This window comes from Pseudophryne corroboree, chromosome 9 (assembly GCF_028390025.1).
Source record: "Pseudophryne corroboree isolate aPseCor3 chromosome 9, aPseCor3.hap2, whole genome shotgun sequence".
NCBI classification, from domain to species: domain Eukaryota; kingdom Metazoa; phylum Chordata; class Amphibia; order Anura; family Myobatrachidae; genus Pseudophryne; species Pseudophryne corroboree.
Window position 1 is genome coordinate 80,122,461 of NC_086452.1, and position 21,347 is coordinate 80,143,807.

A 21,347-nucleotide genomic window follows, 5' to 3' on the forward strand; every position below is an offset into this window, starting at 1 on the left:
GCATTACGAGGAACCCAGGGCCAACCGCACCAGCATATGGTCTCACAAGGGGTCATCTCGGTACCTAATGGCAGTCAGGCTACTTCTGGCGAGCACATGGAGAGCTGTGCGGCCCCCCAAAGAAATGCCACCCCACACCATTACTGACCCACTGCCAAACCAATCATGCTGGAGGATGTTGCAGGCAGCAGAACTTTCTCCTTGGCGTCTCCAGACTGTCACGTCTGTCACATGTGCTCAGTGAGAACCTGCTTTCATCTGTGAAGAGCACAGGGGCGAATTTGCCAATCTTGGTGTTCTCTGGCAAATGCCAAACATCCTGCACGGTGTTGGGCTGTAAGCACAACCCCCACCTGTGGACGTCGGGCCCTCATACCGCCCTCATGGAGTCTGTTTCTGATCGTTTGAGTAGACACATACACATTTGTGGCTTGCTGGAGGTCATTTTGCAGGGCTCTGGCAGTGCTCCTCCTGTTCCTCCTTGCACAAAGGCGGAGGTAGCGGTCCTGCTGCTGGGTTGTTGTCCTCCTACGCCTTCTCCACGTCTCCTGATGTACTGGGCTTTCTCCTGGTAGCGCCTCCATGCTCTGGACACTACGCTGACAGACACAGCAAACCTTTTTGCCACAGCTCGCATTGATGTGCCATCCTGGATGAGCTGCACTACCTGAGCCACTTGTGTGGGTTGTAGACTCCGTCTCATGCTACCACTATAGTGAAAGCACCGCCAGCTTTCAAAAGTGACCAAAACATCAGCAGAAAGCATAGGAGCTGAGAAGTGGTCAGTGGTCAACACCTGCAGAACAACTCCTTTATTGGGGGTGTCTTGCTAATTGCCTATAATTTCCACCTGTTGTCTATTCCATTTGCACAACAGCATGTGAAATTGATTGTCAATCAGTGTTGCTTCCTAAGTGGACAATTTGATTTCACAGAAGTGTGATTGACTTGGAGTTACATTGTGTTGTTTAAGTGTTCCCTTTATTTTTTTGAGCAGTGTATATATATATATAATATATATATATATAGTATTACATACACTGCACTTTGTATGTGGCAGCCTATTGCTTATTAAGTGCAAATTGTGCCCTGCTTATGGCCTGCCTAATCAAGCATTTGAAAACCACCACCTAGAAATTGTCTGTGTCCCTGTAATGAATATAGATAAAAATACATTAGGAATAAACATTGCCAATTGCAAATGATGTCGACAATCGTAACAAAAGGGAATTTTTTTTTTTGCATGTATCTATGTCACCCACCAGGGTTACGCTGCAGGAGGGGATGGATAGGGTTAGGGGTAAAATAAAGGGTAGGGTAAAAATACTTACCTGCTTCTGCGGGGATTCTTGCTGTTGTGCTTCCACTGTCAATCTTCTGACTGTCGGGATCTCGACTGCCGGGATTTCGTACCCAACCCAGCCAGTGTTTCTTTCTATGTTTTGCATTAGGAGTTGTGGTGTTCCTCTATGTGGATTGTAGCTAAACAGATTTATCACCACTAAGAACAATCCATATATATATATATTGTTTCCAACAGCGCATCAATTTGTAATTTTCTTGTGTTGAGTTCATGCACACTGAGTAAAACACTCGAATTAGCCATCTATAGCCCAATATACTGGAGAACAAATACATATTGTTTTCATGATATTATATGTATTCATTTGTGTGATGATGTCAAGCAGTGATGCAGCTTGAATAAGGAGTATGTCATACTATTTGGTTACATTTAGAAGGCATATTTGGAGCATCCTTGAGCTATAGGCATGTTTACAGTTGATGATGATTGCTGCACATATTAAATACACAGAGGACCCTGCTTGCAAGCTTAGAAACTATTTACATATTTATATATACAGGCACACTTAGGGTGGGGCTCCAGTTGCCTACAACCCTCCCATAGAGTCCTACCATATACCTGAGCAAGGGCACATATCCTTCATGGTTATTGGCCTCTTATTCAGGAACAACTGTTTTCATGTTTCTCTACTCCACATTGGGCTTGATTCTGAGTCGGACCCAAGTCCAAATGTAGACTGTAGATGTGTAATAACAACATCAGGACGACACTTGCAGCATCAATGTAATACAGGTCTTTACTCAGCATGAGCCAGACACCAATTGGAAGTAACAGGAGACAAACAGTAAGTGAGTCACCTCGGCATGACATCATCTCCCATGATGCACAGCATGCATTTACATCACCCCTTTCAAACTGGAATGATGCAGAACATAGATGAAACAAATGCAACAATGTGACAATGTTAGGCGTGAACAAAAGAAAATACATTATACAATAAAGTCTTGGAACTTTGGGTTGGGTTTGGACACACGGCCCGATCTGGTAATGGTACACTGGGAACCTATAGGCATGTCCGCTGTGACACCAGAGGGTTCTATTACTTCAGAAGTGGTCTCTGAGGAAGGACTGTGCATGAAAAGTGAATCATCACTGACATTGGTTGCAGCTGTGGTAGAAACTGATGAGTCAGGCTGTGTAGAGCTTTCCTCAGGTACACTTAACAGATGGTGGCAGCTGCGTTCATAGAGGGCATTATCAGACTATACCATGTAGCTATTTGGACGACCTGCAGGATGCTGAACCACTGCCATTCTGTCAAATCCTTGCTCGTTTTGCATGCGGACAGGCTGGGCTGGGGACAGTGGTGGCTGGCGGTGTGCTGATCTGTCATAAGAAGCTTTGGCAGCCATTCTACTCTTGCTGATGTTCTCCTGTACCTGTGGCTCTACTCTGGGTTGCAGGAGCTGCTTTGCAATTGGGATGCCCGTGCGGGTGCGCTGTGCTGATAGGCACTGTGCAGGGGATGGAAGTCCATCTCGAGGCATGTTTCTCAAGGTTAACAGTGCCAAGTATATGTCCGATCCATCTCGTGCAAACTTCTCCATTAGGTGCTTTGCAGAGTGGACTGCACGCTCTGCCAATCCATTTGACTGTGGGTAGTGTGGACTACTAGTGTTGTGCTGGAAGTCCCATGTATTTGCAAAGTCCTTGAACTCTCTACTCTTGAATTGCATGGCATTATCAGTGATCAGCTGCTGTGGGGTGCCATGTGCTGCAAAGTGTCTCTTCAGCTTTGCAATGACTATTTGACTTGTGGTGCTGGGCAAGTAGCTTATCTCGAACCATCCTGAATAGGAGTCAGCTAGTACCAGGTACTCCTTCCCCCTTCGAGTAGATCAGCTGCAAGAATGGACCACGGAAGATCAGGAATGTCATGGAGCAGCATGGGCTCCCGTGGCAGGTGTGGACGCAAGGCATTGCAGGGTGCACAAAATGAGACAGCACGGTCAATGTACATGGAGGGCCAGAACGCGGTTTCACGAGCCCTACGCTTGGTAGCCTCCAGGCCGGGATGGCCCTGGTGCATCTGCTGGGTGTAGAACGTCTGAAGGGAAGCTGGAATCACGAAGCGATGACCCCGCAGGATGACACCATCAGACACGGTGAGCTCATCTCTCATACAGTAGAAGGAGCGAAGGCAGTGCGGCAGATCCTTGGAAGAAGACGGCCAGCCGTTGAGAATTACAGCAGAGAGACGCTGGCAAAGATCATCTGCAAGTGTAGCAGCATGCAACTCTTCCAGCCGCTTGGTAGGGAGCACCTCCACAGCCATGACCTCATAGTCATCCTCAGCAGCGTTCATGTCAGTAGTCGAAAGGAAGGCTCGAGACAAAGCATCAGCAACGTACATTTCTTTGCCCCGCTTATATATGACATCCAGGTTGTACCGCTGCAGCTTGAGCATCATGCCCTAAATACGGGAAGAAGCAGAGTGGATGGTCTTCTTTAGTATGGTGATGAGAGGCTGATGGTCGGTTTCCACCGTGACAGGACGCCCATAGATTAAGTCATGGAAATGGTTGCAGGCGAACACCAGTGCCAACAGTTCTTTCTCAATTTGTGCATACCTGGTTTCAGTGTCAGTAAGAGCCCTGGAAGCAAAAGCCACCGGTCTGCGGTGTTGGAGGCACGTGGCCTCTAGACCACTCTGTGAAGCATTGGCAGAGAGGACTACCGGATCATGCACGTTGAAGTATTGCAGGACTGGTGGATTTGTCAGCATGGTCTTCAATCGGTCAACCGCAGCCATGTGTGCGTCCAGCCAGCACCATTCTGAGTCCTGGTGGAGTAGCTGCCGCAAAAGTGCCATGGTTTCACGGTATTGCAGAACAAATTTAGACAGGTAGTTGGTCATGAAGATAACAAATGGTCTCTGGCGCTAAGGTGAGTAGTGTGGGTGTTGAATCTATAAAAAAATCTGTATATCAGCAGTCGCCCGGAGCTGGAGATGCCAAATCCAGACAAAAGAGACAACACAATTGGTGGATATTCCAAGTGGCGCTTAATAATACAGAAAACAGATGAGAATAATTAAAATGTAAGAATTTTTTGTATTTATTATTAATAAAAAAGGTGTATATTAATGTTGTACACTGATAGCACAAAACTCCCGGGAGTCAGTATAAAACAACAAACAATGTGCAATTAAAACAATATATATATATAGAAGAAGAACAAATATAAAATCCACACCACAACGATGAGCCTGATAAATGCTCAATGGATCATATACTGGCTGTGCTTATATTAAATAAATGTGGACGACACTTGCAGCCTCATTGTGAGAGGCTTGCATTCTAAAGTGAGGCTTGGCTTATTAAGTGAGTTTGAAACAACAACAGGTGAGTTAGAATACAGAAAAAGGTGAGTTGTATAATACACAAAAAGTGACACAAAGATTTGCAATACCATTAACATCTGATACAATGTTTGGCCTTGTGCAGTGCAATGGATGTAAAGCATTTGTTTGGAAAGAGGCAGCGTGGAGACTCGGCTGCTGTCCAATCTGTGAGCAATTTTCTCTGATGAAGGAGGAGATAGCAAAACTGCATGCTGAGATTTGTAGGATGTCTGTGTCTTTGAAGCCTCCACTGCCTCAGAGAGCCACCAGAAGACATTCTGCCTGGGCTACTGTGGGCTCTCAAGGGCAGAGATTTCCAGAGGGACACAGACACCTCCCGCAAGCGGTGACACTGCAAAACTCATATGCTACTCTTGCGGGGCTGGAAGATACAACTAATAGAGTTACTACAGAACAGGAGGATATGGGGACTTCTACCAACTATAGGAACAGGAAATGGAACAGAAAAATTGCATCCCCAAAAAGGACTGCACTTCTGTTGGGAGATTCCATTATTAGAGGAATACATCTGGGAAATGCAAATGAAGTAGAGAAACAAGTAAGGTGCTTACCTGGAGCCACAGCTCCAAGGGATAAAGAGCGCATGCTAAGAATTGTGAAGGCAGCAAGAAAAGATGGGGAGGTGGATGTCATTGTCCACCTAGGGACAAATGACCTGGCAAATGCTGAACTCATGGCCGTAAAAGATGAATTTAGGAAGTTAGGGACTGCTCTGAAGCAGGTGGCAACCACTGTATCTTTTTCAGAAGTATTGCCAGTACACAGAGGGGAAGACAGAACTAATCGCATCAGAAACTTCAATGTTTGGCTAAGGACATGGTGCAATGAGGAGAAATTTGGATTTATAGGCCACAGTCACACCATCTGGCAAGATAGGAGCTTATACAAAAGTGACGGCCTGCACCCATCTTCAAGGGGAATGAGAATACTAACTGAACAGTTTGGATGCTTCATCAAGAACTATTTAAACTAACAGAGGGGGGCAGTGAACCAAACAAGAATAAAGAAATCTGCTCCCCCAACACAGAGGTATTGTTTCTGCAGGCAAAGGGAATAGGTAGCATATCCACAGCAATAGAAGATAATTCAGATCACAACCAAATAAAAATAGGCAGAGAGAGGAACATAGCTAGGAACAGGAAAAGCACAAACAAAACTCTAAAAGCTATGCGTGCAAATGCTAGGAGCTTAGGAAATAAAATCCCAGAACTAATTGCAATAATGACAAGGGATGATCTAGACAATGTGGCAATTACAGAGTCATGGTACAATGAAAATCATGACTGGGACATAGCTATACCGGGATATACTTTATTTAGGAAGGACAGAATTGGAAAAATCGGAGGAGGGGTAGCAATGTATGTAAAAAAATGCATAAATACTACATTAATACAAAGTATTGAAGAAAAAACTGAGGCCTTTTGGGTGACCATAGAAACAGGGGAAAAGTCGAGTATTCGTATTGGCGTGATATACAGGCCACCAGGTCAGGAAGAGGAACTCGACAAGTACCTATTGCAGGACATAACTAAAATGGCAATACAAGGAGAGACTTTAATCTTCCTGATGTAAACTGGGAAGTGTCTGTTGCTAGTTCCACTAGAAGTAGGGACATTTTAAATTCCCTTCAGGGAGCATCCCTCCACCAATTGGTGAGGGAGCCCACTCGGAAAGACGCTATATTAGACTTAATACTTACAAATGGAGACAGAATATCGGACGTAAAAGTGGGTGAAAACCTGGGATCCAGTGATCATCAAGCAGTATGGTTCAGCATAAAGACAGAGACTGACTCATCCCATACAAAAACGGTGTTGGATTTTAGGAAGGCTGATTTTGTAGGGATGGGAAAATGTGTAAGCGATTCTTTGGTAGAGTGGAGAAACTTAGAAGCCGTGCAGGAGAGGTGGGAAACATTAAAATGTGCAATATTAAAGGCAACAGACCTTTGTATCAAAAGTGTTAGGAAAAACACAAGGAAAAGGAAGCCAGTGTGGTTTGCAAAAGAAGTAGCAAATATTGTGAAAGCAAAATTGATGGCTTTTAGGAAATATAAGCAGACACAAAATAATGAAGACAAAGAGATATATCTTGTTAGACAGAAGGATACTAAGAAGGTAATCAGATGTGCAAAGGCACAAGCTGAGGAGAAAATGGCCCAGTCAGTGGGTAAAGGAGGCAAAACTTTTTTTTAGGTATATAAGCGAAAGGAGAAAAACAAAAGGCGGAATAATAAAACTAAAGACAGACACTGGGAGTCTTGTTGAGGGAGACAATTTAATAGCAGATCATCTTAATAATTATTTTTGCTCAGTATTTACTACTGAAAGAGAGGGGAAGGGGCCACAGTTAAGTTTCAGGGATATTCAGGAAAATGACACAAGTACATTTACAGAGGAGAAGGTCCTAACAGAACTCTCAAAGCTGAAAGTGGACAAATCTATGGGGCCAGATGGGATACATCCAAGGATACTAAAAGAACTTAAAGAGGTGCTGGTAGCACCATTGACAGAATTATACAACCAGTCATTAGCTACAGGAGTAATTCCAGAGGACTGGAAAAGAGAAAACGTAGTCCCACTGCACAAAAGTGGAAGCAAGGAAGAGGCAAACAAATACAGACCAGTGAGTCTTAAATCAGTAGTAGGGAAATTAATGGAAACACTCTTAAAAGAAAGAGTTGTAGATTATCTTAAATCCGGCAATTTACAGGATCCCAAACAGCATGGATTCACTGGGGGGAGATCATGTCAAACAAATCTTATTGACTTTTTTGACTGTGTGACTAAAGTGATGGATAAAGGTGGAGCCATGGATATAGCTTATCTAGACTTTAGTAAGGCTTTTGACACTGTTCCACATCGCAGACTGCTAAATAAACTTGAAAGTTTGGGATTGGATATTAGGATTATTGAATGGATAAGATCTTGGTTGAAGGATAGAAAACAGAGAGTTGTGGTAAATGGAGTGCATTCACAGGAGGGAAATGTTACCAGTGGAGTACCCCAGGGATCTGTACTTGGACCAGTGCTTTTTAATATCTTTATTGGTGACATTGCAAATGGCATTAAAGGGAAAGTATGCCTTTTTGCAGATGACACAAAGGTATGCAACAGGGTAGACACACCAGGTGGGGTAAAACAAATGATTGAGGATCTAGGCAGACTAGAGGAATGGTCAAGAGTGTGGCAATTACAGTTTAATGCCAAAAAATGCAAAATCATGCACTTGGGTCTCAAAAATCCAAAGGCTAAATATAGTATTAATGGCACTATACTGGAAACTACTGAGGAGGAAAGGGATCTAGGAGTCACTATTTCAGACGACTTAAAGGCAGGTAAGCAATGTAACAAGGCAATGAGGAAGGCTAGTCAGATGCTTGGCTGCATTGGGAGAGGAATCAGCAGCAGAGAGAAAGAAGTAATAATGCCACTGTATAGGTCATTGGTACGGCCTCATCTAGAATACTGTGTTCAATTCTGGAGGCCATATCTTCAAAAGGATATTAATACATTAGAAACTGTACAAAGAAGGGCAACTAAAATGGTGCATGGCCTACACCACAAAACATACCCAGAAAGACTAAGAAATCTCAATATGTAGAGTTTGGAGCAGAGAAGGGAAAGGGGGGGACATGATAGAAACTTTCAAATATATCAAGGGTTTTAACTAGAGATGAGCGGGTTCGGTTTCTCTGAATCCGAACCCGCCAGAACTTCATGGTTTTTTTCACGGGTCCGAGCAGACTCGGATCTTCCCGCCTTGCTCGGTTAACCCGAGCGCGCCCGAACGTCATCATGACGCTGTCGGATTCTCGCGAGGCTCGGATTCTATCGCGAGACTCGGATTCTATATAAGGAGCCGCGCGTCGCCGCCATTTTCACACGTGCATTGAGATTGATAGGGAGAGGACGTGGCTGGCGTCCTCTCCATTTAGATTATAAGAGACTGAGAGAGATTTACTGGAGCTGACTAGGAGGAGTACTGTTACTGTAGAAGTGTAGAGACTGAGTGGAGAGAGTTTACTAGTGAGGACAGTGCAGTTTACTTTATAATCCGTTCTCTGCCTGAAAAAAGCGATACACAGCACACAGTGACTCAGTCACATACCATATCTGTGTGCACTGCTCAGGCTCAGGCCAGTGTGCTGCATCATCTATTATCTATATATAATATTATATATATCTGTCTGACTGCTCAGCTCACACAGCTTATAATTGTGGGGGAGACTGGGGAGCACTACTGCAGTGCCAGTTATAGGTTATAGCAGGAGCCAGGAGTACATAATATATTATATAGTGAGTGACCACCAGACACACAGTGCAGTTTATTTAATATATCCGTTCTCTGCCTGAAAAAAGCGATACACACAGTGACTCAGTCAGTCACATACCATATCTGTGTGCACTGCTCAGGCTCAGGCCAGTGTGCTGCATCATCTATTATCTATATATAATATTATATATATCTGTCTGACTGCTCAGCTCACACAGCTTATAATTGTGGGGGAGACTGGGGAGCACTACTGCAGTGCCAGTTATAGGTTATAGCAGGAGCCAGGAGTACATAATATATTATATAGTGAGTGACCACCAGACACACAGTGCAGTTTATTTAATATATCCGTTCTCTGCCTGAAAAAAGCGATACACACAGTGACTCAGTCAGTCACATACCATATCTGTGTGCACTGCTCAGGCTCAGGCCAGTGTGCTGCATCATCTATTATCTATATATAATATTATATATATCTGTCTGACTGCTCAGCTCACACAGCTTATAATTGTGGGGGAGACTGGGGAGCACTACTGCAGTGCCAGTTATAGGTTATAGCAGGAGCCAGGAGTACATAATATATTATATAGTGAGTGACCACCAGACACACAGTGCAGTTTATTTAATATATCCGTTCTCTGCCTGAAAAAAGCGATACACACAGTGACTCAGTCAGTCACATACCATATCTGTGTGCACTGCTCAGGCTCAGGCCAGTGTGCTGCATCATCTATATATATATATATATTATATATCTGTCTGACTGCTCAGCTCACACAGCTTATAATTGTGGGGGAGACTGGGGAGCACTACTGCAGTGCCAGTTATAGGTTATAGCAGGAGCCAGGAGTACATATTATATTAAAATTAAACAGTGCACACTTTTGCTGCAGGAGTGCCACTGCCAGTGTGACTGACCAGTGACCTGACCACACTGACCACCAGTATAGTTAGTAGTATACTTATATTGTGATTGCCTGAAAAAGTTAAACACTCGTCGTGTGACTTCACTTGTGTGTTTTTTTTTTTTTATTCTATAAAAATAAAACTCATTCTGCTGACAGACAGTGTCCAGCAGGTCCGTCATTATATAATATATAATATATACCTGTCCGGCTGCAGTAGTGATATATATATATTTTTTATATCATTTATCATCCAGTTGCAGCAGACACAGTACGGTAGTTCACGGCTGTGGCTACCTCTGTGTCTCTGCACTCGGCAGGCAGTCCGTCCATAATTGTAATACCACCTAACCGTGGATTTTTTTCATTCTTCTTTATACATACATAGTTACATAGACATCTTCTCTTTATCAACCAGTCTATATTAGCTGCAGACACAGTACAGTACGGTAGTTCACGGCTGTGGCTACCTCTGTGTCTGCACTCGGCAGGCAGTCCGTCCATAATTGTATACCACCTAACCGTGGTTTTTTTTCATTCTTCTTTATACATACATAGTTACATAGACATCTTCTCTTTATCAACCAGTCTATATTAGCTGCAGACACAGTACAGTACGGTAGTTCACGGCTGTGGCTACCTCTGTGTCTGCACTCGGCAGGCAGTCCGTCCATAATTGTATACCACCTAACCGTGGATTTTTTTCAGTCTTCTTTATACATACATAGTTACATAGACATCTTCTCTTTATCAACCAGTCTATATTAGCTGCAGACACAGTACAGTACGGTAGTTCACGGCTGTGGCTACCTCTGTGTCTGCAGTCGGCAGGCAGTCCATAATTGTATACTAGTATCCATCTCCATTGTTTACCTGAGGTGCCTTTTAGTTGTGCCTATTAAAATATGGAGAACAAAAATGTTGAGGTTCCAAAATTAGGGAAAGATCAAGATCCACTTCCACCTCGTGCTGAAGCTGCTGCCACTAGTCATGGCCGAGACGATGAAATGCCAGCAACGTCGTCTGCCAAGGCCGATGCCCAATGTCATAGTACAGAGCATGTCAAATCCAAAACACCAAATATCAGAAAAAAAAGGACTCCAAAACCTAAAATAAAATTGTCGGAGGAGAAGCGAAAACTTGCCAATGTGCCATTTACCACACGGAGTGGCAAGGAACGGCTGAGGCCCTGGCCTATGTTCATGGCTAGTGGTTCAGCTTCACATGAGGATGGAAGCACTCAGCCTCTCACTAGAAAAATGAAAAGACTCAAGCTGGCAAAAGCAGCACAGCAAAGAACTGTGCATTCTTCGAAATCCCAAATCCACAAGGAGAGTCCAATTGTGTCGGTTGCGATGCCTGACCTTCCCAACACTGGACGTGAAGAGCATGCGCCTTCCACCATTTGCACGCCCCCTGCAAGTGCAGGAAGGAGCACCCGCAGTCCAGTTCCTGATAGTCAGATTGAAGATGTCAGTGTTGAAGTACACCAGGATGAGGAGGATATGGGTGTTGCTGGCGCTGGGGAGGAAATTGACCAGGAGGATTCTGATGGTGAGGTGGTTTGTTTAAGTCAGGCACCCGGGGAGACACCTGTTGTCCGTGGGAGGAATATGGCCGTTGACATGCCAGGTGAAAATACCAAAAAAATCAGCTCTTCGGTGTGGAGGTATTTCACCAGAAATGCGGACAACAGGTGTCAAGCCGTGTGTTCCCTTTGTCAAGCTGTAATAAGTAGGGGTAAGGACGTTAACCACCTCGGAACATCCTCCCTTATACGTCACCTGCAGCGCATTCATAATAAGTCAGTGACAAGTTCAAAAACTTTGGGTGACAGCGGAAGCAGTCCACTGACCAGTAAATCCCTTCCTCTTGTAACCAAGCTCACGCAAACCACCCCACCAACTCCCTCAGTGTCAATTTCCTCCTTCCCCAGGAATGCCAATAGTCCTGCAGGCCATGTCACTGGCAATTCTGACGAGTCCTCTCCTGCCTGGGATTCCTCCGATGCATCCTTGCGTGTAACGCCTACTGCTGCTGGCGCTGCTGTTGTTGCCGCTGGGAGTCGATGGTCATCCCAGAGGGGAAGTCGTAAGCCCACTTGTACTACTTCCAGTAAGCAATTGACTGTTCAACAGTCCTTTGCGAGGAAGATGAAATATCACAGCAGTCATCCTACTGCAAAGCGGATAACTGAGGCCTTGACAACTATGTTGGTGTTAGACGTGCGTCCGGTATCCGCCGTTAGTTCACAGGGAACTAGACAATTTATTGAGGCAGTGTGCCCCCGTTACCAAATACCATCTAGGTTCCACTTCTCTAGGCAGGCGATACCGAGAATGTACACGGACGTCAGAAAAAGACTCACCAGTGTCCTAAAAAATGCAGTTGTACCCAATGTCCACTTAACCACGGACATGTGGACAAGTGGAGCAGGGCAGGGTCAGGACTATATGACTGTGACAGCCCACTGGGTAGATGTATGGACTCCCGCCGCAAGAACAGCAGCGGCGGCACCAGTAGCAGCATCTCGCAAACGCCAACTCTTTCCTAGGCAGGCTACGCTTTGTATCACCGCTTTCCAGAATACGCACACAGCTGAAAACCTCTTACGGCAACTGAGGAAGATCATCGCGGAATGGCTTACCCCAATTGGACTCTCCTGTGGATTTGTGGCATCGGACAACGCCAGCAATATTGTGTGTGCATTAAATATGGGCAAATTCCAGCACGTCCCATGTTTTGCACATACCTTGAATTTGGTGGTGCAGAATTTTTTAAAAAACGACAGGGGCGTGCAAGAGATGCTGTCGGTGGCCAGAAGAATTGCGGGACACTTTCGGCGTACAGGCACCACGTACAGAAGACTGGAGCACCACCAAAAACTACTGAACCTGCCCTGCCATCATCTGAAGCAAGAAGTGGTAACGAGGTGGAATTCAACCCTCTATATGCTTCAGAGGTTGGAGGAGCAGCAAAAGGCCATTCAAGCCTATACAATTGAGCACGATATAGTAGGTGGAATGCACCTGTCTCAAGCGCAGTGGAGAATGATTTCAACGTTGTGCAAGGTTCTGATGCCCTTTGAACTTGCCACACGTGAAGTCAGTTCAGACACTGCCAGCCTGAGTCAGGTCATTCCCCTCATCAGGCTTTTGCAGAAGAAGCTGGAGACATTGAAGGAGGAGCTAACACGGAGCGATTCCGCTAGGCATGTGGGACTTGTGGATGGAGCCCTTAATTCGCTTAACAAGGATTCACGGGTGGTCAATCTGTTGAAATCAGAGCACTACATTTTGGCCACCGTGCTCGATCCTAGATTTAAAGCCTACCTTGGATCTCTCTTTCCGGCAGACACAAGTCTGCTGGGGTTGAAAGACCTGCTGGTGACAAAATTGTCAAGTCAAGCGGAACGCGACCTGTCAACATCTCCTCCTTCACATTCTCCCGCAACTGGGGGTGCGAGGAAAAGGCTCAGAATTCCGAGCCCACCCGCTGGCGGTGATGCAGGGCAGTCTGGAGCGACTGCTGATGCTGACATCTGGTCCGGACTGAAGGACCTGACAACGATTACGGACATGTCGTCTACTGTCACTGCATATGATTCTCTCAACATTGATAGAATGGTGGAGGATTATATGAGTGACCGCATCCAAGTAGGCACGTCACACAGTCCGTACTTATACTGGCAGGAAAAAGAGGCAATTTGGAGGCCCTTGCACAAACTGGCTTTATTCTACCTAAGTTGCCCTCCCACAAGTGTGTACTCCGAAAGAGTGTTTAGTGCCGCCGCTCACCTTGTCAGCAATCGGCGTACGAGGTTACATCCAGAAAATGTGGAGAAGATGATGTTCATTAAAATGAATTATAATCAATTCCTCCGCGGAGACATTGACCAGCAGCAATTGCCTCCACAAAGTACACAGGGAGCTGAGATGGTGGATTCCAGTGGGGACGAATTGATAATCTGTGAGGAGGGGGATGTACACGGTGATATATCGGAGGGTGAAGATGAGGTGGACATCTTGCCTCTGTAGAGCCAGTTTGTGCAAGGAGAGATTAATTGCTTCTTTTTTGGGGGGGGGTCCAAACCAACCCGTCATATCAGTCACAGTCGTGTGGCAGACCCTGTCACTGAAATGATGGGTTGGTTAAAGTGTGCATGTCCTGTTTTGTTTATACAACATAAGGGTGGGTGGAAGGGCCCAAGGACAATTCCATCTTGCACCTCTTTTTTCTTTTCTTTTTCTTTGCATCATGTGCTGATTGGGGAGGGTTTTTTGGAAGGGACATCCTGCGTGACACTGCAGTGCCACTCCTAGATGGGCCCGGTGTTTGTGTCGGCCACTAGGGTCGCTAATCTTACTCACACAGCTACCTCATTGCGCCTCTTTTTTTCTTTGCGTCATGTGCTGTTTGGGGAGGGTTTTTTGGAAGGGACATCCTGCGTGACACTGCAGTGCCACTCCTAGATGGGCCCGGTGTTTGTGTCGGCCACTAGGGTCGCTAATCTTACTCACACAGCTACCTCATTGCGCCTCTTTTTTTCTTTGCGTCATGTGCTGTTTGGGGAGGGTTTTTTGGAAGGGCCATCCTGCGTGACACTGCAGTGCCACTCCTAGATGGGCCCGGTGTTTGTGTCGGCCACTAGGGTCGCTAATCTTACTCACACAGCTACCTCATTGCGCCTCTTTTTTTCTTTGCGTCATGTGCTGTTTGGGGAGGGTTTTTTGGAAGGGACATCCTGCGTGACACTGCAGTGCCACTCCTAGATGGGCCCGGTGTTTGTGTCGGCCACTAGGGTCGCTTATCTTACTCACACAGCGACCTCGGTGCAAATTTTAGGACTAAAAATAATATTGTGAGGTGTGAGGTATTCAGAATAGACTGAAAATGAGTGTAAATTATGGTTTTTGAGGTTAATAATACTTTGGGATCAAAATGACCCCCAAATTCTATGATTTAAGCTGTTTTTTAGTGTTTTTTGAAAAAAACACCCGAATCCAAAACACACCCGAATCCGACAAAAAAAATTCGGTGAGGTTTTGCCAAAACGCGTTCGAACCCAAAACACGGCCGCGAAACCGAACCCAAAACCAAAACACAAAACCCAAAAAATTTCAGGCGCTCATCTCTAGTTTTAACAAAGTCCAGGGGGGAAACATTCTCCAAATGAAGAGAAGCAATAGGACACGAGGACATGCACTAAGACTGGAGGGGGGGAGGTTCAGGGGAAATTTGCGGAAAAATTACTTCACAGAAAGGGTAGTGGACAAGTGGAATAGCCTCCCATCGGAGGTGGTAGAGGCTAAGACAGTAGAGCAATTTAAACATGCATGGGATAGACAAAAGGATATCCTTACAAAGAAATAAGGATCAATTAAGGTTAGAGATTTAAAAAAAAAAAAAAAGGGGCAGACTAGATGGGCCAAGTGGTTCTTATCTGCCGACAAATTCTATGTTTCTATGTTTCTATGTATCAGTGTAATACAGGTCTTTACTCAGCGCGAGCCAGATACCAAGTGGAAGTAACAGGAGACAAACAGGAAGTGAGTCACCTCGGCATGACATCATCTCCCATGATGCACAACATGCATTTACATGGGTGTAGTATGGTATGCCGGCCCGGGCTCCCGGCGACCAGCATACCGGCGCCAGAAGCCCGACCGCCGGCATACCGACAGCATGGCGAGCGCAAATGACCCCCTTGCTGGCTCGCTGCGCTCACCACGCTGCGGGCACGGTGGCGCACTATGCGCGCCACGCTATTTATTCTCCCTCCATGGTGGTCGTTTACCCCCATGAGGGAGAAAAAGTGTTGGTATGCCAGCTGTCGGGATTCCAGCGCCGGTATACTGTGTGCCGGGATCCCGACAGCCGGCAACCTGAAGACCACCCCATTTACATAGACGGTTCTTCTGGATGTCTGCAAAAAGCGCATGGACCATAGAAAGCAATTGCTGACTGCCCATGCGCCATACCATGATTACGCACACAAAGACTGAAAGTGCGGACATCCATCCATTAAAAAATCACTCTTTCCATGAGATGGGCATTTCTGGATGGAAACTGGGCGGTGACTATGCATACGTATGGGACTGATACATCTCGTGTTAGTGGTATGGATGTGTAGGCCGATTTCCGTGTTTGTTTGGTGCATGTGGATGGAGATAGGATGCCCAGCATGGAATGTGTGCAAGGAACAAAATTAACAATGAAGGTATTCACCATAACAAGGGTGGTAGACTTGCGAGAAATGCCTTACCTGTGACCCACGCCCCCCATTTTTTCATGCTTGGGACGTGCCTAGTGCTCCGGGAGCTGCTGAGCGTGCCCCAATCCCTCTCTACACTGACTAGATGCCACGCCTACACATCTACTCACCACTTGCCCTGCTAAGCAGAAGAGCGGGTGAGAGGGGGCTTCCCAAATCCCACCACTGCTGGATGATTGGGAGGTATGGTGGAGAGCAGGCTGCTGCTCCTGCATGGTCAGGTGGCTGCAGATGTGCCCAATTTAGCTGCGGGATTATGTGACTGCAAAGTGACATAATCATGCAAAAATAGGAGCATAATGACACAAATAGGAGCATGATGAGTCTGACACAAAGGATGAAAAGATGGTGGTTGAGTGGCACATCCTCATTTCTGCAGGTTGGTAAATGAGTTTAATTATAATTAAAACATCAAAAGAAACCCATTTAATGAGGCCATTTTTGCTGCCAGACACTAGAAGCTGGCTAAGGGAAACTGTGTATAAACTTCTGAAGATATTCTCAATGTGTGCTGACTTGTCTGGGTTTATATACCAAAACTTCACTAGAGGGAGCAACAAAGCAAATTATTTTTATCATAATGTTGTTACTATGCGTTTAATGTAGATGCAAAAGTACCACTAAGTGCAGACAAAGAATTATGGAAAATTGACACTCAATCTATTAAAGTATTATTCTTAAATCGTTAGTTAGAATTGTAAAGCACAGCATGTCAGTCGTTCCTGGTCTTATAGAGGAATTGACATTTTTTTTTAAATGTTTTACGTAGTCTATTATGATCACTCTAAATAGCTGAATAATGGGGGTTCCACCATTCAGGTGACACAGAGGCAGGTGATGTATTGAGCTCTCCAGGAAATATCTGGAGAATCGTTGTTGAGCCGAGATCACCAGATACCTTACCTTATCTCTGGATTGGATGGGTTAAGAGGGACCTTGATGGCTTGACTGAATCCATTTAGCTAGGCATTCTTCACCCACACTAATACTGAGACATGAACATGATGACGTCATATCTCAGGAATGTTAGGTGTGTCCCAAAATTGCACTTATTCAGAAATGCAAATAAACATTAACATTCGTCAACATGCGGAGGGTTGACTCCGAGATCGCTGAAGGTGCGGGTTGCCGGCCAATATCAGATGTATTTTTAAAGGGGCAGTCACTTACAAGGCATGGTTTTGCCCCTTTAAAAAAATGTTTCGAGATCGTCAGGCATCCCGCACCTCCGTCGATCTAGGATTCCATTACATCCCGCCACTGGTATGCAGTCATGACATCTTCATTCACATTGTCGATATTCAGAATGACGACTGTAGAAGGACGACATTCATGATATCAACAGTGTCGACAGATAATGTGAACACTGAAAATGTTGATATTGTCATAATGTTGAAATGTCCATTGCCGTTCGAGATAAGGTTAGCATTAGGGTTCATTTTAGGGACAGAAGTACGCTTCAACAATGTTGGCAAAACATCAGTGTCAATTTTCTGAATGCCGACATGGATAATGTTGGAATTATGAACATCTCCCTCAGAGTGAGGGATTTTTACAAACTGCACATGCGGATGTTTGTGTATGCATGTGCGATTCTGAGTTGGACGGACCTTGCCAGTATCTTGCTGTAAGACAAATTAGTGTTTCTGGGTGGCAACTGAGCACGGAAAAGAACCTGAATGTGTTGTGGTGCTAAAGTTACCATTCTGAGTGATGTGTATGCCGTGTGTGCGCTGTATCTCCTGTGCCCAGCACAAGGCAGATGTGATATCTGCAGCTGATGATAGTGACGACTGCTGCGTTTGCTAAACCTCCTAATGATAATGTGTGGACCCCTTATTCAAAAGTAAAGCATTCAGTACCTTTAATACCAAGAAATAATGACACGGAGACTTGAATTTGGCAGAAAATTGTTAGCTATTTATTGTACCCTAACCATTAGAAAACCTGTAAGTGAAATTTTTAGTTAACATGCCGATTCAGCGGCATATGGTGGCAGAAAAAAGAACGTCTATATTCAACTGACGATAACCTCAAACATTAAAATTCCAAACGATCCTAATTTAACACAAACCATAAAATAGGTAATAGGTGCCCGACTCAGACCCCCACGGTGACTACCCACCCTGATGGGTGATGACGCTGCCCCCTGACGGGTGGTCTAGCGGCCTTAAAAGTCAATGGAGGTGAGTGCACCTAAACCACACCAAACTGTAAATCACTGCAACTAACAAGACAAACTACAACCTGCCGTTCTTTTCCGCCAACAAATAGCCAACGATAAACCATACTAACAATTCAAAGCCAAGGCACTCCGTGCCAGAACCTCTACCAAACAGGGAGGGAGGGCGGGAAGGCAATTCAGCAGCAAGAGAGACCAAGCTGGCCTAGAAGTCCCTATATATACTGAACCCTCCTCTCTCTACCATGGGCTGTACTTTCCTAACAGTTAGGTCCACCCCTCACAGGAGGTTTAACTCTCTCCATTCCTATGCAGTCATTTCGCTCTCCAGATGGAGCTGCTGGTGTGTTGCACACACAAAGAAGTGTACGACTCTGCTGTAGAAACTAGAGATGAGCGCCTGAAATTTTTCGGGTTTTGTGTTTTGGTTTTGGGTTCGGTTCCGCGGCCGTGTTTTGGGTTCGAACGCGTTTTGGCAAAACCTCACCGAATTTTTTTTGTCGGATTCGGGTGTGTTTTGGATTCGGGTGTTTTTTTCAAAAAACCCTAAAAAACAGCTTAAATCATAGAATTTGGGGGTAATTTTGATCCCAAAGTATTATTAACCTCAAAAAACATAATTTACACTCATTTTCAGCCTATTCTGAACACATCACACCTCACAATATTATTTTTAGTCCTAAAATTTGCACCGAGGTCGCTGTGTGAGTAAGATAAGCGACCCTAGTGGCCGACACAAACACCGGGCCCATCTAGGAGTGGCACTGCAGTGTCACGCAGGATGTCCCTTCCAAAAAACCCTCCCCAAACAGCACATGACGCAAAGAAAAAAAGAGGCGCAATGAGGTAGCTGACTGTGTGAGAAAGATAAGCGACCCTAGTGGCCGACACAAACACCGGGCCCATCTAGGAGTGGCACTGCAGTGTCACGCAGGATGTCCCTTCCAAAAAACCCTCCCCAAACAGCACATGACGCAAAGAAAAAAAGAGGCGCAATGAGGTAGCTGTGTGAGAAAGATAAGCGACCCTAGTGGCCGACACAAACACCGGGCCCATCTAGGAGTGGCACTGCAGTGTCACGCAGGATGTCCCTTCCAAAAAACCCTCCCCAAACAGCACATGACGCAAAGAAAAAAAGAGGCGCAATGAGGTAGCTGTGTGAGTAAGATTAGCGACCCTAGTGGCCGACACAAACACCGGGCCCATCTAGGAGTGGCACTGCAGTGTCACGCAGGATGGCCCTTCCAAAAAACCCTCCCCAAACAGCACATGACGCAAAGAAAAAAAGAGGCGCAATGAGGTAGCTGACTGTGTGAGTAAGATTAGCGACCCTAGTGGCCGACACAAACACCGGGCACATCTAGGAGTGGCACTGCAGTGTCACGCAGGATGTCCCTTCCAAAAAACCCTCCCCAAACAGCACATGACGCAAAGAAAAAAAGAGGCGCAATGAGGTAGCTGACTGTGTGAGAAAGATAAGCGACCCTAGTGGCCGACACAAACACCGGGCCCATCTAGGAGTGGCACTGCAGTGTCACGCAGGATGTCCCTTCCAAAAAACCCTCCCCAATCAGCACATGATGCAAAGAAAAAGAAAAGAAAAAAGAGGTGCAAGATGGAATTATCCTTGGGCCCTCCCACCCACCCTTATGTTGTATAAACAAAACAGGACATGCACACTTTAACCAACCCATCATTTCAGTGACAGGGTCTGCCACACGACTGTGACTGATATGACGGGTTGGTTTGGACCCCCCCCCAAAAAAGAAGCAATTAATCTCTCCTTGCACAAACTGGCTCTACAGAGGCAAGATGTCCACCTCATCTTCACCCTCCGATATATCACCGTGTACATCCCCCTCCTCACAGATTATCAATTCGTCCCCACTGGAATCCACCATCTCAGCTCCCTGTGTACTTTGTGGAGGCAATTGCTGCTGGTCAATGTCTCCGCGGAGGAATTGATTATAATTCATTTTAATGAACATCATCTTCTCCACATTTTCTGGATGTAACCTCGTACGCCGATTGCTGACAAGGTGAGCGGCGGCACTAAACACTCTTTCGGAGTACACACTTGTGGGAGGGCAACTTAGGTAGAATAAAGCCAGTTTGTGCAAGGGCCTCCAAATTGCCTCTTTTTCCTGCCAGTATAAGTACGGACTGTGTGACGTGCCTACTTGGATGCGGTCACTCATATAATCCTCCACCATTCTATCAATGTTGAGAGAATCATATGCAGTGACAGTAGACGACATGTCCGTAATCGTTGTCAGGTCCTTCAGTCCGGACCAGATGTCAGCATCAGCAGTCGCTCCAGACTGCCCTGCATCACCGCCAGCGGGTGGGCTCGGAATTCTGAGCCTTTTCCTCGCACCCCCAGTTGCGGGAGAATGTGAAGGAGGAGATGTTGACAGGTCGCGTTCCGCTTGACTTGACAATTTTGTCACCAGCAGGTCTTTCAACCCCAGCAGACCTGTGTCTGCCGGAAAGAGAGATCCAAGGTAGGCTTTAAATCTAGGATCGAGCACGGTGGCCAAAATGTAGTGCTCTGATTTCAACAGATTGACCACCCGTGAATCCTTGTTAAGCGAATTAAGGGCTGCATCCACAAGTCCCACATGCCTAGCGGAATCGCTCCGTGTTAGCTCCTTCTTCAATGCCTCCAGCTTCTTCTGCAAAAGCCTGATGAGGGGAATGACCTGACTCAGGCTGGCAGTGTCTGAACTGACTTCACGTGTGGCAAGTTCAAAGGGCATCAGAACCTTGCACAACGTTGAAATCATTCTCCACTGCACTTGAGACAGGTGCATTCCATCTCCTATATCGTGCTCAATTGTATAGGCTTGAATGGCCTTTTGCTGCTCCTCCAACCTCTGAAGCATATAGAGGGTTGAATTCCACCTCGTTACCACTTCTTGCTTCAGATGATGGCAGGGCAGGTTCAGTAGTTTTTGGTGGTGCTCCAGTCTTCTGTACGTGGT